Genomic DNA, 16,136 nt, shown 5'->3' with positions numbered 1-16,136 from the left:
GAGGGCAGGGTGTTTGGGGTAAAAATAAAGGGGTTCGGAGGGTTTATTAAGATTCGTTTGTAGGGGTTGGGGTTAGTTAATAGAGTGTGTGGGTGATCGTGTTTGATGTTAGGGTGTGGGGAATTCGTTTTAAAGGGTTTGGGGGATCGGGGTAATAGTTGGAAAGCATTTTATTTAACACGCATTCCTTTACCACGACAAATCGTGGTAAAGTAATGCGTGGTAAAAAAAATCGTGGTTTAGACGAGGTCGTGGTTGCGACCTCATTGTTAGGGAAGTCGTGGTTGGGGAGCACGTTGTAAAGACATACAATCATGTGCATACCTTACACGATGCCAGTAAGTTAAGGCAGTCTGCTCTGTGCCATAACTTCCAGGTGGTGGAGCTCATATTTATCTGGTTACTTCCGGTCACCCTGACAAGGACCCCTAGGTCCAAAATGGCTTTCCTACCGATCACCCTGCCTTGAACAGAGCAATTTGGCAGTTCTGACAAGCAAGCTCTGGAAACTTATCCTCAAGTGAATATATATATAAATTTTAAAAAATCATCATCATCATCATCATCATCATCGAACAGTTTTGGAAAGCAAGAAGGAACTGTCAGACCCCAAAATCATGATTTAACTACCTAACTAGAAGTTAACTCTGGTTTGCATAGGTAGTATGCAAAACGATCCCATCTGCATTTGTTCCACGGTTAAAACGCTACTACATGCCATTGGGCCAAGTCTGGATTACCATTCTGGCCTCACACGATACCAGAGCACACCACCCATAGTGGAGATCTGCTTACCCGCCACCTTCTCCCTCCATACACACACTTTTGCACCCCCTCCAACCCCCACCCCACCATCACTGCATCCATACACATCAAAAGTAGATAGTTGATCAAACAATATAATTTCTAATCTAAAACCCTCCTCCCACACTATGGACCCCCTCCCTTCCACCATTATACAAGGACTCAACCACATCATCTCACCTTTCTGGACACAAATCATCAACGCCTCTCTCACCTCAGGCTGTATCCCAGACTCCCTCCAACTAGGACAAATCACACCCATTCTCAAGAAACCTGGGGCTGACCCTAATAATCTTAACAACCTCAGACCCATCTCTAACCTCCCATACCTTGCAAAAACTTTGGAGAAATGTGTTCTCCTCCAACTCAATAAACACATTGATGAGTCCAACCTCCTCGACTCCTTTCAATCTGGTTTCAGAAAAGCTGTAGCACGGAAACAGCTATGCTTAACGTCTCCGACGACATTCACAAGGCCCTAGACTAAGGTGATGCCTGCCTACTCATCCTTATTGACCTTTCTGTGGCATTGGACACAGTAAACCACCCAGCCCTTCTGGAGACCCTGTTAAAATGTTCTGGCATAAATGACAGTACTAAAATGGTTCACCTCCTTCCTTCAACACTGCTCACAACAAATTAAAATTCATTCCTGTCTCTCAAAACCTACTAAAGTCACACTTGGGGTCCCGCAAGGCTCAATCCTCTCCCTGTCCCCCTTCAATCTCTTCATGAAGCCCCTCACAATCATATTGAAAAAAGCGGGAGTGAATTACCACCATTACGCGGACGACACCCAAATCTATTTCAGGATCAAGTCACCCAGCGACATCCAACACCTCAATACCACCCTAACTGAGATCCAATCTTGGTTCTATGTTAACGACTTAAAGCTCAACCCTGACAAAACGGAACTAATCCTATTCTCTCCAAAAAGTAACCATCACCCAATCCAAGAGTGGCTCAAGAATCTGGTTTTGGAACACTGCCCTAAACTGCCCCCTTACCCTATCCGACTCAGTTAAGTCTCAAGGCATCACCCTTGACAAGAACTGATCAATGGAGGCCCACATCAAAAACTCTGCAAAAAGTGCTCTTTTCTCTCTAAAACACCTCAAGAAATTGAAACCTTTTCTACCCCACGATGACCTCAAGACAGTAGTCCAATCCATAGTTCTCTCTAAAATCGACTACGGAAACGCCATCCTTACAGGGACTCCAAAAGCTCACCTAGCCCCTCTAAGGGCAGTGCTGAACATGTCCGCTCGACTCATATCAGGAGTTAAAAGATTTGAACATATCACTCCAGCTCTCAACTGCCTGAATTGGCTTCCCATGGAAGGGAGATCTATCTATAAACTGGCCTGCATCACACACAGAACCCTTCACTCTCCTGCACCCAACTACCTAAATACCAAACTGAAAAGGGCAGGTCAATCCAGATCCCTGAGAAGCTCCAACTCACTCCTTATTCCTCCAAAAAATGAAAAAGAAAACCACCCAATACCGATCGTTCTCAGGCAACACTCCCAGGATATGGATGTAGTCCTCAGATGCAACCCCTTGAGGTACCAGAATCGATTCCTGATCACGTAGTACTGATAATCGATATGTTAGGATTAGCATGGTGTCACTAAACTCACACTGTAGACATGCATAATTAGTATTTACGGTATCTTCTTTCCCTTAGCTTCATGCCACGTTACGCTATATGAATACCTTATATAGCCTTCTTTAATATCGTACATGCACAGGCCTTATTCTCCCTTAGCTCTAAAGGCCCTGCTCCTGGGAAAGAAACCAACTGTTGCAGAAACTGCTGTTTCAGCTCGGTAGGCTCGGCAAGGTCGTAGTTAGCCGAGGAAGGGCCGATAAGCACATTCCGGGAGGGTGCAGGGTGGTTTGTCTCTGAGAAGACAGAAGGGAGTCACCCGTCTGACCTTGCTGCCTGAGCGAAATCAGGAGCTCTTTGTGTGCCTTATATGGGTTTTCCTATTACTGTACTAGCTTGTACCAATTTGTATTTTTCCATGTTAGGCCATGCCGGTGCCAACGCAATTGTATATATGTGATGTGCTGACAATGTGCCAGCAGTCTTCTTGGCGGACCTTTTGGGTCAGGTCGCAAGGAGCTCCTCTGGCAGAGTTTGTGTTTGTCTAATAAACGCTTGAACCTTCTACACTGCCGACCGACTACTTATTTGTAATGATAAGGGACTTGGTAATGTAATGATTATTGTTGGGAGGGGATCATATATTTTTCGGTACTTCAGTTGGCGACTCCGCCGGGACTCCGCGTTGGGGTCGTCCCTGTGTAGCCACAGGCGACATTAAAAGGGGTCCTCTTGATCGGGAGAGTTGCAGACCAGACGCATAAGAAATTGGGGTTTTGCTCTGCCCTCCCGATCCGGAGGGCTTCAGCTGCTAGTAACCCCACGCCGGAGTCCTTCGGGTGCAACCCGAGAACCTGCAGCGCTGATACTGGGCAAACGTCGGCAGTGAAGAACGTTCCGGCAAACCTGCGTGCACCAGGTGAGTGTTGTGTCTCGTTATATGTTGAATTGCATATGCAGATTTAAATAGCGGGATTTAAGCATTTGGTGGCCCATGGTCACGGAGAAACTCTGACTTTGCATTAGTTGTCACAGAGAGGATTTGGTCGGAGGTTCGACGGGGGCAGTGTGGAACTGCACGTGCGAACGCTCTGGGTACACTAAAGATAAGGATTATACGCCTAGGGGAACTGCGGTTCCTGGTCGGCCGGACTGTTCTCGGGAAAGCCGATGGTTGAGATTGGGTAGCACCCGGACAAATCTGGAGCGGCGCTGAAACGCGGGCTTAGCCAGAACAGTTCGGGAGGTGAACCATGAATGCTGTCGGATGGCCTGTAGACCGGTCTGTGGTTTAAAACCTGTGTAACCATCTTTAGGCAGTCTGAGGACGAGACTGTTGTTGGTCGTGTTTTTGCAGCCTTTTGAATAAATTAGCAGAAGAGTTCTCCACGAGTGGGAGCCGACGGGCTCCACTTTTTCGATTGCAATTGCAGGAACTTATGTGTCACGTTTTACGTTTGTCTGATGTATAAGGAAAATACGGATGTGAGGATGATGGGTGTCATGGCCATGAGAATGAAAGCGTAAGGATAACGTGATATTTAATTTTGTTGAATTTGTACTAACGGAGAAATTCCTTTTCAGCCAGAAACTAGATAATACAATATGCCGTGCCTTAGCAAATTGTGTTTTGGTTGTGTCCATAGTGAGGAAGGGAGGTTAGACGAGAGTCAGCCGAACCCCCCAGAGGGGACACCTAGCCACTTTATGTATTGTAAACATGGTATTGGCCCCCTCATCTTTAACTCTCTGTGGCATAAATACACTAAGGACAATATAGAATTACAGTGGCCAAAAACAGGGTCTTTCGATGAACAAAAACTGGCATATTTACAAGAACGTCTTTTTATTAAACGCAGTCGGCAGTCGATGTTCGACACCCTTAACAAATGGCAGAAAGAAGCAAAGAGACGACGTATCCGATCTGAAAAATTAATGAAGATAGAGCAGGGACAGACTATTACCCAGAAGGCTATTGCATATGACAAAAATAAGGTAGAACAAAATATTGAAATTGCAGACAGGCGGTTTAAACTGCAGGTAGACCAATGTTATGTAGCCAGAGAAGGGGCGGAAGATGAGATTGAGGAATTGTTAAATGCAAGGCCTCCCCCACCATATGCCCCGGAGCGTATATACCCTGCAATACCTGTCCAGCCAGAAGTTAGACCACGGGCATCTGCGCCCGAGGAACGGGGCTCCGTTATCAATGACCAAAATAACGATGTTTCCTCTCCTCAAGGTGGTGCCTTGGCTACGCTTGTCCCCGAGTCTACACAACTGATCACTTCCCCTCAGACGCACTTGAGTCTCCCTATGCCGGAGATATCCTCCCCCCGAGCTTGTATTACACCCAGAGGGTTTGACCCGACCCCGAGGGGAGCTGTAGGGGGCCTAGATAGCAAGCGTTTGTTCACTAGAGCATCCGTAGAATATGGCGAAAAAGAAGCATTAGGAGACCAGGCTGTCAAGTGGGTGCGGAATGAAGTATATACCCTGATTGACATATGGAGTACTGTGAAGGATTTAGAGCCAGTCATGCAACAACATGTGCTATACGAAATGTCCAATTCGCTCATTGGGTATTGGGAAATAAGCTTTAGGGACGGGACAGCCCCCCAGATCCTGTATACTATCAGAGATTGGGCCCATAAATTTAGCCTAACACCGGAAGAAGTATTTAAGAATGTAGACACTTTGGTACAATACCGCGACAGATTATTCTTGAAAAGTCCACAGTGGACTACGCAATACCCTATGCGAGAAGTACACCCAATCTATCATCCCGAAATCCCCGAACAACGAGATGGTAACCAGGCGATCATACGACAAGGGGTGGCGGCTCGGTTCCAGGAACAGTGGGTTTATACCCCTTGGAAAAGAAGTGAAGTACTGGCGTTGAAATCTCAGCTGCCAGATCCCCGAAAGAATCCTACTGCGTACTACAAAGAATTGACCGAAGCAGCTGCATCCGCTGTAATGACTTTAGCTGATGTTGAATTGTTCTTCGGACTGCTAGTACCGGTTGATATATGGCGACAGGTGCACGATTCTAATCATGCTGAATTTGGTGGCACGTGGGAGGAGTTAAGGGGCTGGGACCAGGATCGAAAACCCGGGGACAAACCAAGAGTGGAAATAACTTCTCTTCCAGCGAAAATAATAACTTTCATGCATACTCTGATCCCACCCCGAAAAGTCGATTGGGATAAACTGTCCGCCTGTAGACAAAAGAAGGACGAAAGTGTGTCCGACTTCTTTACCAGGTTCGAAGAGGTTTTTATTGATTTTAGTGGACAAGATTTGGCCACAGAAGGGGGCACAAGGTTGTTCGTTAACAGGTTCGTTACGAACCTGGCTCCGGAAATTTCAGCACGACTGGAGGCGGCAGAGAGTACCTGGACTACCTCTTCCCCGTCTGTAATACTCAGCATGGCCCAGTACTACGAGCATAGAGAAAATGAAAATAAGGATAAGGTGGATAAAAAGGTTAAGGATCTGAAGACCCGAGTACTGTTACAGCAAGTGGTTCGAGGGCAAGGAGGAGGTAGAGGTGGTCGGGGCCCAATGACGAGAGGGGCGGGGACAGGAAGGGGTTCAGGAGGAGCCCCGTCAATAGGCATCAACCAATGTTCCTATTGTAAAGAGGAGGGACACTGGAAGGCTCAGTGTCCATACTTGGCCGCCCAGAACGCAGCAAATCGCGGACGAGGTAGAGGACGAGGGGGCCCCGACCGAGGTGATATGCATAGAGACGAGTACAGAGACGTTCAACAAGACAGGTCAGAAAGGAACCACTTCGATAACACCCAACGCAGACAATACTATCATGGTGACTATGCCGAAGGGAATGATGATGAATATGCCCCAGCATAGGATAGCCAGGGACAGAGGGGGGGCCATGTGTCAATTCCGGTCAATCAGAGGGGACCCTACATCAGAGGGGAAGTGTTGGGGACATCTGAAAATTTTCTAATTGACACAGGAGCAATGAACAGTTCCGTTGCTCGATCATTGGTTCCAGGGGCAGCTCTGTCCGGGCAAAACAATGTTTCTGTGGGTTTCTCCGGAGTCCCCGTTGTAAGCCCCATCTCTAAACCTATCCCCTTTACGATTGGTCCAGCCACTATGGACACTCCTTTCTTATTGACATCGAATTGTGGGGAGAACCTGTTGGGATTGGATATGCTGAAAAGATTGAATGCTACTATACATTGTTCTGCGGATGGGGTCTATTTAACTATACGTCCCTCTGTAACACCTGTTAAACAATGTTTTACGAAAAATGAACGACTCCCACCGGAGTTCGATGGCGTCCCAACCTCCCTTTGGGCGACAGGGGATGCAGATGTGGGTGTACTGGACATACCCCCAGTTCACATCACGTTGAAGCAAGGCGCTAAACTACCACGCATCCCACAGTACAAAATAGCACCGGCGGGGGAACGGGCTTTATTGCACATCATCCAGGAATTGATTGACAAAGGGGTTGTAGAAGAAACAAACGCCAATATTTGCAATAGCCCGATCCTCCCGATTTTGAAGAGGAACCATGACCAAGGGGAGATGGGTGCTGCCTATCGTTTTGTGATTGATTTGCGAGCCGTTAACAAAATTGTGGTACCACAGTATCCTGTGGTGACCGATATCACTACCATTCTCACCATGATTCCTCCGACTGCACAGTACTTTTCGGTCATTGACCTGAAAAATGCTTTCTTCAGCATTCCTATCCACCCTGATAGCAGACAGATCTTCGGATTTTCATTATCCGGACGCAGCTTCCGCTTCTGTCGCGCTCCTCAAGGCTACACTGAAAGTCCGAGCATATATAGCCAGGCTCTGAAGGCTCTGTTGGATGACTTAGAATTGCCGAATGGCAATGTCCTCTTGCAATATGTAGATGACTTACTCATTGCATCTGACACAGAGGAAGGATGTAGAAAAGCTACGGTTAAATTGTTGCACCATTTGGCTGCCAAGGGGAATAAGGTATCCTTATCTAAATTTCAGTATTGTCGAAAGGAGGTGACCTACTTAGGTCATCTCTTATCGAAGGAGGGTAGACGACTAACACCTGAACGTATTGCTACCATTTCTAACATGTCTGTACCTTGCACGCAGCGTGAAGTCCGCGCTTTTCTTGGCATCACATCTTACTGTCGCCAATGGATACATAATTTTTCACTTCTGGCTAAACCTTTGTTGCATTTGACTACCAAAGATGTGCATGAACCCCTACCCTGGACGGATGAATGTCAGCTCTCTTTTGACTCTCTGAAAACTGCTTTATGCTCTGCCCCTGTTCTGGGTACTCCAGATTATCGTAAACCTTTTGTACTATATGTACACGAGGTCGACGGTTGTTCATTGTCTGTTTTAACGCAGGCCTTTGGAGGTAAGCAAAGACCGTGCGCCTATTTGTCAGCGACATTGGATAATGTTGCAAGAGCACTTCCTAGCTGTCTGAGGGCTACGGCTGCAGTAGCAGTGGCCATCCGACAGTCAGAAGGACTCGTTTTGAATTCCAATTTGACTGTAATGGTGCCGCATGCAGTAGACACCTTGCTAAATAAAACGAAAACGCAGCATCTTACGAGTGCACGCCTTACTGGGTATGAGCTGACCTTATTTGCACCACATATTACGATTACTCGATGTGCAACATTGAACCCAGCCACATTGTTACCACTCCATACGAGTGAACAGGACACTAATTTACATGATTGCATATATCGCACAGAGGAAGAAACCAAGGGTAGGATTGACCTCACAGACACACCCTTAGATCAACCCCAGGGAGAGCTATATGTGGATGGTTCCTGTTTCAAACTAACAGATGGCACAACGACAGCTGCATATGCGATCACGACTCTGAAAACAGTTGTTGAAACACTCAGACTACCCCACCGATCAGCCCAAGCCGCTGAACTTATGGCCTTGTTACGAGCCTGTGAGCTGAGTGAGGGACTAGAGGTCAACATTTACACGGACAGCCAATACGCCTTTGGCGTAGCCCATAGTTTTGGGCGGCTGTGGAAAGAAAGGGGTTTCCTTACCTCACACGGTCAGAAAATACAGAATGGGCAGCTGGTTTTGAGGTTATTGGATGCTCTCACTCTCCCCAAGAAAGTGGCTATTATCAAATGCAGTGCTCACAAAGTAATTGTGGATGAGGTAGGAGAAGGCAATGCTTTTGCAGACCAGGTGGCCAAGCAGACAGCACAGTCGCTGATGTCACCCATGTACGTTCATTCCTCTACTAGATGGGTGGGGGGAGACTGTGAATTATTTGATAATACTATGGAAAGTGTGAGAATACTACAGAAGGAAGCCACCTCAGCGGAACTAGAGAAATGGGAACAAGAGATAGGGAGATTGGATGAAAATAATTGTTGGATCGATTTGACTGAAAAACAAAGATGGCTACTGCCCAATGCATTAGTACAGGCTGTGTTAACAATGGCGCACGGACCAGCACACATAGGAGCAAAAGGTATCTGTGGGATCTTAGATCCAGTTTGGAATAATCCGAATATCCAACGGACGGCTGTCCGTTTGGTCCAATATTGTATGGTCTGCTTGCAGCATAATCCAGGAAAAGGAGAAACTGTTTTAGCCGGGAATTTCGCACCACCTGCATTGCCTTTTGAAGTGCTCCAAATGGATTATATTCATATGGACCGCGTCAATAATCTCAAATATGTACTGGTTGTAGTTTGTGCATTTAGCAAATGGGTTGAGGCATACCCTACTAAGGAGAACACAGCATTGGCGACTGCAAAAGCTCTCCTGAAAGAGTTTGTGCCTCGCTTCGGATTGCCTCGCTTGATCTGGTCGGACAACGGGCAACATTTCCATGGGGCCCTTGTGCGGCATATCTGCGAGGGCTTACACATACAACAAAAGTTCCATGCTGCCCGACACCCCCAATCAGCAGGGCTCGTGGAAAAGTACAATGGCATTCTAAAATTGAAAATGGCAAAAATAAAGGAGAGCACGGGGTTGAACTGGCCTGACACTTTACCTCTAGCCCTTATGTCTTTACGTGTCACCCCGCACTCACGTTCGGGTCTCTCTCCATATGAGATACTGTTTGGGAGACCTGCTGACGTGTGGGGGGTACCTCGACCTCGTTCTTTTGCAGATATTGAATATCCTATGTTGATTGGTTACCTGTATGCTTTGACTAAAGACCTTCGTTCTATTCACCAGCAGGTAGCTTCTGTACTGCAGCCACTGCCAGAGGGTCCCGGTCATCGTTTACAGCCCGGCCAGTGGGTCCTGGTCAAAAAGTTTGAGCGAGACACCAGCTTGGCTCCTAGATGGTCTGAGCCACGGCAGATTTTGTTGGCCACCCGGACGGCGGTTAAAGTGGATGGCCGAAAACATTGGATACATGTTTCGCATCTGAAACGGCTACCACTTCCACTCCCTGGTGAGCGGTCACGTCCAGGGGAAATTCTAACACAGGAAACTGAAAGAGCTGATGCATTTGTGCCCTTTTCTGACGCCTGCGAGATTGAGCAGAGGCTACAGGAAGGATCGGCGAGATCAGATGACTTGGTCTCCACTGAAGTTGCAAGTGAGCGTGCAGTAGCGTTGAATTCTGTTTCAAGTACCCCAGACGACCAAACGTCACCAGTACGGAAAGCCCCGGGTGTGCTCTTTTCTGACCCTGAAGTGTTGGGTCGTGAGCGATACAATCTTCGGCCCAGAAGGCCGACACACGGCGCCTCAGACCACATTGTCAGGAGATAGGGAAGGACTTCATTGCATAAGATAGGGTTTGCTAGACTACTGGTCTGAGCGCTGAGCGAGACACTGGACTGAACTCGTTGAGAGCTGGAACTTTTCAACCATTGTGCTCTGTTCAGAAAGAAGATTCTGTTCAAATGGATATGGCTTCTACCTTGGAATAGGGATACGAGTCTGCCTGTGAGACTCTGACGGACGCAGGAACGAAGAAACCCTCTGGCAGGTCGGACTGCTAGGCCTATTTCTGGACTTTTAGCTAGCAATGTACCCTTTTGGTCGTGTAATCCTAGAAGAAGAGTTTCCTATTGCGCCTAGACGCATACCTTTTTACGAGCCAATGTTTTCCACATGGACCACGAAGGTCAAAATAGCTTTTGTTGTAACTATAACTGTTATAGTAGCTGTGTTCATGAGTCTGTTTGTATACCTAGAACATAAATACCCCTTACAAAAGTTTTTGCCCACAACTGCCGCACCTCCCGAGCATTTCCTGTTTACCCTAGCGCCCCACAAAGAAAGACATCGCCAAAAATATGCTAAAAATGTATTCATAGAAATGTTGCATCAGACGCACAATGTTACTAACGCCACGGATTGTTGGGTTTGTGGACTCCTGCCTACTGTAGTGCGCAATCATGATCTATTTCTCTCCCGCCCTCTGTCTTATCTAGGTAGTTGTGAAGCATGGTACAAACTGTTTCTGGCGATATACCGGCATGGGAGTGAGCATTTCAGGGATCTAGATGTCAATGAGCACAATATTATTCTTGATTATGTTCGAACGCACTATGCTTATAATAGAACAGAAGGCAACTGGGGGTTGGGCCCGCTGGGAAAGAGGGTAGGTCGGGCCACTGATAAATACAGAAAAAATGGGGATTTTACCTATGCCTCTATTTTGAATAAACCAATGAATACTGGATTGGGTAAACCAAAATTTATTAGTTTAACCAGACTTTCAAGTCTTTTGAATTCATTTAATTTTTAAGTCGATCAGTTGTTCTAATTTGGACACAACAAAGAACATTATCAACTTCACGAATTGCCATATACTCTACAATACATAAATATTCCACAAAAATACCAACATTAATACAGTGCAAAAAAACATGACTACATAACTAATAATTACATGTATGTACAATTCCAATACCAGAGTGCTCTTGGACACAGTGAAAAAAGATAGCGCTGTTAACTAATAGTACAGTCTTGATCCTGCCACACTTTTAGACAAAAAAACAGTTATCAAGTGTCTCGAACCAATACAGCATATATCTGCTCATATGCAAATCTGAAGGTGTTTTGTATTAATCACAATCAAATGAATGTAACAGAAATGAATAATGCCGACGCGTTTCAAGTCCCTTGGATGAATCAAAGGACTCTCATCAGGGCTGTCAAAGTCTGGTCCATGGAAGCTATTTCTGCTATCAAAGTCTGGTCCATGGAAGCTATTTCTGCTAAGTCTGGTCCATGGAAGCTATTTCTGCTCTAGCAGAAATAGCTTCCATGGACCAGACTTTGACAGCCCTGATGAGAGTCCTTTGATTCATCCAAGGGACTTGAAACGCGTCGGCATTATTCATTTCTGTTACATTCATTTGATTGTGATTAATACAAAACACCTTCAGATTTGCATATGAGCAGATATATGCTGTATTGGTTCGAGACACTTGATAACTGTTTTTTTGTCTAAAAGTGTGGCAGGATCAAGACTGTACTATTAGTTAACAGCGCTATCTTTTTTCACTGTGTCCAAGAGCACTCTGGTATTGGAATTGTACATACATGTAATTATTAGTTATGTAGTCATGTTTTTTTGCACTGTATTAATGTTGGTATTTTTGTGGAATATTTATGTATTGTAGAGTATATGGCAATTCGTGAAGTTGATAATGTTCTTTGTTGTGTCCAAATTAGAACAACTGATCGACTTAAAAATTAAATGAATTCAAAAGACTTGAAAGTCTGGTTAAACTAATAAATTTTGGTTTACCCAATCCAGTATTCATTGGTTTATTCAAAATAGAGGCATAGGTAAAATCCCCATTTTTTCTGTATAATAGAACAGGACATGGGGATAAGGTGATAATTGACCCACAAGGATGTATACAGCTGTATTTAGCGGTAATGAACAAAACTTGGTTACAAGATGAACTGTATGATTTTAAAGACTTTAATGCCACTCAATACTTTCAGATTTTCATCGAACGAAATGTTACCAGAGACCGCACTGTCCCCATTCCTATTTTGAATGTTTCTGCAGGATTTTGTGTGCAAGGGATAGGTAAGGTACAAATGGGGAATAGCATCTGCAATTATACCTATCGACTGCGAAAACGTATTAGCCCTCCTTTGATTACTCCCCACAATGTGTACTTCGTGTGCGGGGAACATGCATACACTTGGCTACCACGAAACTGGGGGGGACGCTGTTATCTGTCCTTTCTGTTTCCCCCTGTTTATGTGGCTCCCTCCAACTATCATAAAACGCATCAGTTATACCCGATGCGGTCGTATCATGGGAACCCAGCCGCTCCAATCACAAGCACACCGATAGCAAGCTTCACCGAGGTGACCTCGAGCCATTCCCGTAGTTCACTCTTACACAGAGCACGTAGACAGCTCGATATGACTGAAGTTGATCAGACAGATACTTCATTGCAGCAATTTACAGATTTCAGCAAGGGTCTAGTACCCTTTTGGGGGCCTATTTTCAATAGTAGGGAAATTAGGAGACTGTCTAGAATAGTGGAGAACGTCATTAATATCACTACTGATATTTTAACAAACCTGACGGTGGAAATTCAGGCTACTCGCCTTGTAGCGCTTCAAAATCGAATGGTTCTAGACGTTATCTTAGCTGATCGGGGTGGGGCATGCCGCGTCATCGGCAGTTCTTGTTGTGTATATATTCCTGACTCCGCCCCCTCCGTCCATCTAGCCATCCAGAAACTGCATCGCATTGCTTCCGAAATGCATGTTGACAATGGGTCTTGGTCATTGTCAGGTTGGTTTTGGGGACTTCTGGCCACATGGGGATGGAAGGTAATGTTAATTTTAGGAGGGGCTGCTGCCATCATTTTCACGTGCTGTGTCTTGATGCACTGTGGTCCAGCCTGCTGTTCTTACTGTGCTTCCCGTATCTCCACTCTGTGTGTTCCATCCCCTATCGCTGTTAAAGCCCAAATGCTGCAGAAAGAGGTACATGGTATGATGATCATCGATGAAGAAATATTTGAGGAGTAGATGTCCGTTATCATTTAGCGCCACCACGCTAAAAGGAGGGTTTGAGGTACCAGAATCGATTCCTGATCACGTAGTACTGATAATCGATATGTTAGGATTAGCATGGTGTCACTAAACTCACACTGTAGACATGCATAATTAGTATTTACGGTATCTTCTTTCCCTTAGCTTCATGCCACGTTACGCTATATGAATACCATACTATAGCCTTCTTTAATATCGTACATGCACAGGCCTTATTCTCCCTTAGCTCTAAAAGCCCTGCTCCTGGGAAAGAAACCAACTGTTGCAGAAACTGCTGTTTCAGCTCGGTAGGCTCGGCAAGGTCGTAGTTAGCCGAGGAAGGGCCGATAAGCACATTCCGGGAGGGTGCAGGGTGGTTTGTCTCTGAGAAGACAGAAGGGAGTCACCCGTCTGACCTTGCTGCCTGAGCGAAATCAGGAGCTCTTTGTGTGCCTTATATGGGTTTTCCTATTACTGTACTAGCTTGTACCAATTTGTATTTTTCCATGTTAGGCCATGCCGGTGCCAACGCAATTGTATATATGTGATGTGCTGACAATGTGCCAGCAGTCTTCTTGGCGGACCTTTTGGGTCAGGTCGCAAGGAGCTCCTCTGGCAGAGTTTGTGTTTGTCTAATAAACGCTTGAACCTTCTACACTGCCGACCGACTACTTATTTGTAATGATAAGGGACTTGGTAATGTAATGATTATTGTTGGGAGGGGATCATATATTTTTCGGTACTTCACCCTCCTTCTCCTGTTTCAAAAGGGACCTGAAACTCCATCTCTTAAACAAATACTTTCATGACCAAAGTCAACTTACCTAGACTACTTTATACGAGTTGTCTCCTCTCTCCCCAGACATTCAAGGATAGTGGGTGACCGGACTATGTCATACTCATCTTTTTCTTTTTATTGCTCTCTCCCCCTCCGCTGCACTACATATTTATCTCCCATGCTGTATTTTTTTCTTTGGTTTGCTTCCTTACTGCCGGCCTACTATGTAATGTCCTTCTGCTGTTTACTGTGTGTATGTAAAGCACTCTGATACCTACTGGTTAAGCTAGCCCCAGGTCAAACAGGATTACTTTAGAAGCCATCCCAGAGTCATTGGATGATCATCCAACTACCTTAGAAGTCATTTATACGTCATCAGACATCATCAAGCTCTTGAAGTCATCAGCAAGCTGCAGAAGCTCAGCCTGAGGATTTGAGGATGACTTGAAAATGAGTATCTGATGACTCTAGTAGGTGTCATTATTGGTGATGATTAAAGGATGACTTGAAAAGGAGTACCTGATGACTATAGTAGGTGTCATTATTCATGATGATTTAAGGAGGACGTGAAAATTAGTATCTGCTGACTTCAGAAGGTGTCATTATTCCGGATGATCTGAGGATGACTTGTAAATGACTCTCCGATAACTTTACAAGATGACATTGTTCCTGATGACTTTGGGGTGATTTGAAAATAAGCATCTGAATACTTCAAAGGTACTATTGTGTTTTCAATAAGATGTTTTTGCGTCTGGTGATTTTAACAAGAATTGTTTGTCTATTTAACCCCTTAATTGCTGCCGTCGGCCAACGGTCGTCACGGCCACTACCTCCCCAGTGCTGCGCACGACCGTTGGACGTCCATTCAGCACTAGTTCCAATGGACAGCGCAGCACTGGGGAGGTCTATTTACAACGCTTTAAAGGGGTTAAAGAGCACGTCCACCACTTTGGTTTCAGTTTTCCAGAAAAATGCAAACTGTTGGATGATTGCACAATGAATTGCAGATAAACGTCTGACCTCCTGCAGCTGGGAGCCCCAAAACCCAAACACACCCTGAACCCCTAAATTAACCCTTGCACCCCAAAACTCAAACACACCCTGAACCCCAATATTAACCCTTGCACCCCAAAACCCAAACACACCCTGAACCCCAATATTAACCCTGGCACCCCAAAACCCAAACACACCCTGAACCCCCCAAATTAACCCTTGCACCCCAAAACCCAAACACACCCTAAACCCTAAAATTAACCCTGGCACCCCAAAACCCAAACACACCCTAAACCCTAAAATTAACCCCGACACCCCAAAAGCCAAACACACCCTGAACCCCCAAATTAACCCTTGCACCCCAAACCCAAACACACCCTAAACCCTAAAATTAACCCTGGCACCCCAAAACCCAAACACACCCTGAACCCCCAAATTAACCCTTGCACCCCAAAACCCAAACACACCCTGAACCCCAATATTAACCATTGCACCCCAAAACCCAAACACACCCTAAACCCTAAAATTAACCCCGGCACCCCAAAACCCAAACACACCCTGAACCCCCAAATTAACCCTTGCACCACAAACCCAAACACACCCTAAACCCTAAAATTAACCCTGGCACCCCAAAACCCAAACACACCCTGAACCCCCAAATTAACCCTTGCACCCCAAACCCAAACACACCCTAAACCCTAAAATTAACCCTGGCACCCCAAAACCCAAACACACCCTGAACCCCCAAATTAACCCTTGCACACCAAACCCAAACACATCCTAAACCCTAATATTAACCCTTGTACTCTAAAACCCAAACACACCCTAAACCCGAACACTAACCCTGGCACCCCAAAACCCAAACACACCCTGAACCCCCAAATTAACCCTTGCACCCCAAAACCCAAACACACCCTGAACCCCCAAATTAACCCTTGC

The 16,136-nt window shown here is 45.7% G+C and overlaps 1 protein-coding gene across 1 annotated transcript in view; it reads right to left on the bottom strand.

Moving 5' to 3' along the window:
- TMUB1 (transmembrane and ubiquitin like domain containing 1) overlaps nt 1-16,136 on the bottom strand; it is a 77,175-nt gene that overhangs the window by 60,412 nt on the left and 627 nt on the right. The gene's annotated exons all lie outside the window — the stretch shown is intronic.

This window comes from Lissotriton helveticus, chromosome 10 (genome assembly GCF_964261635.1).
Source record: "Lissotriton helveticus chromosome 10, aLisHel1.1, whole genome shotgun sequence".
NCBI lineage: Eukaryota > Metazoa > Chordata > Amphibia > Caudata > Salamandridae > Lissotriton > Lissotriton helveticus.
The sequence above is the reverse complement of the archived record's forward strand: the minus strand, read 5'-3'. Positions and strand labels throughout refer to the sequence as shown.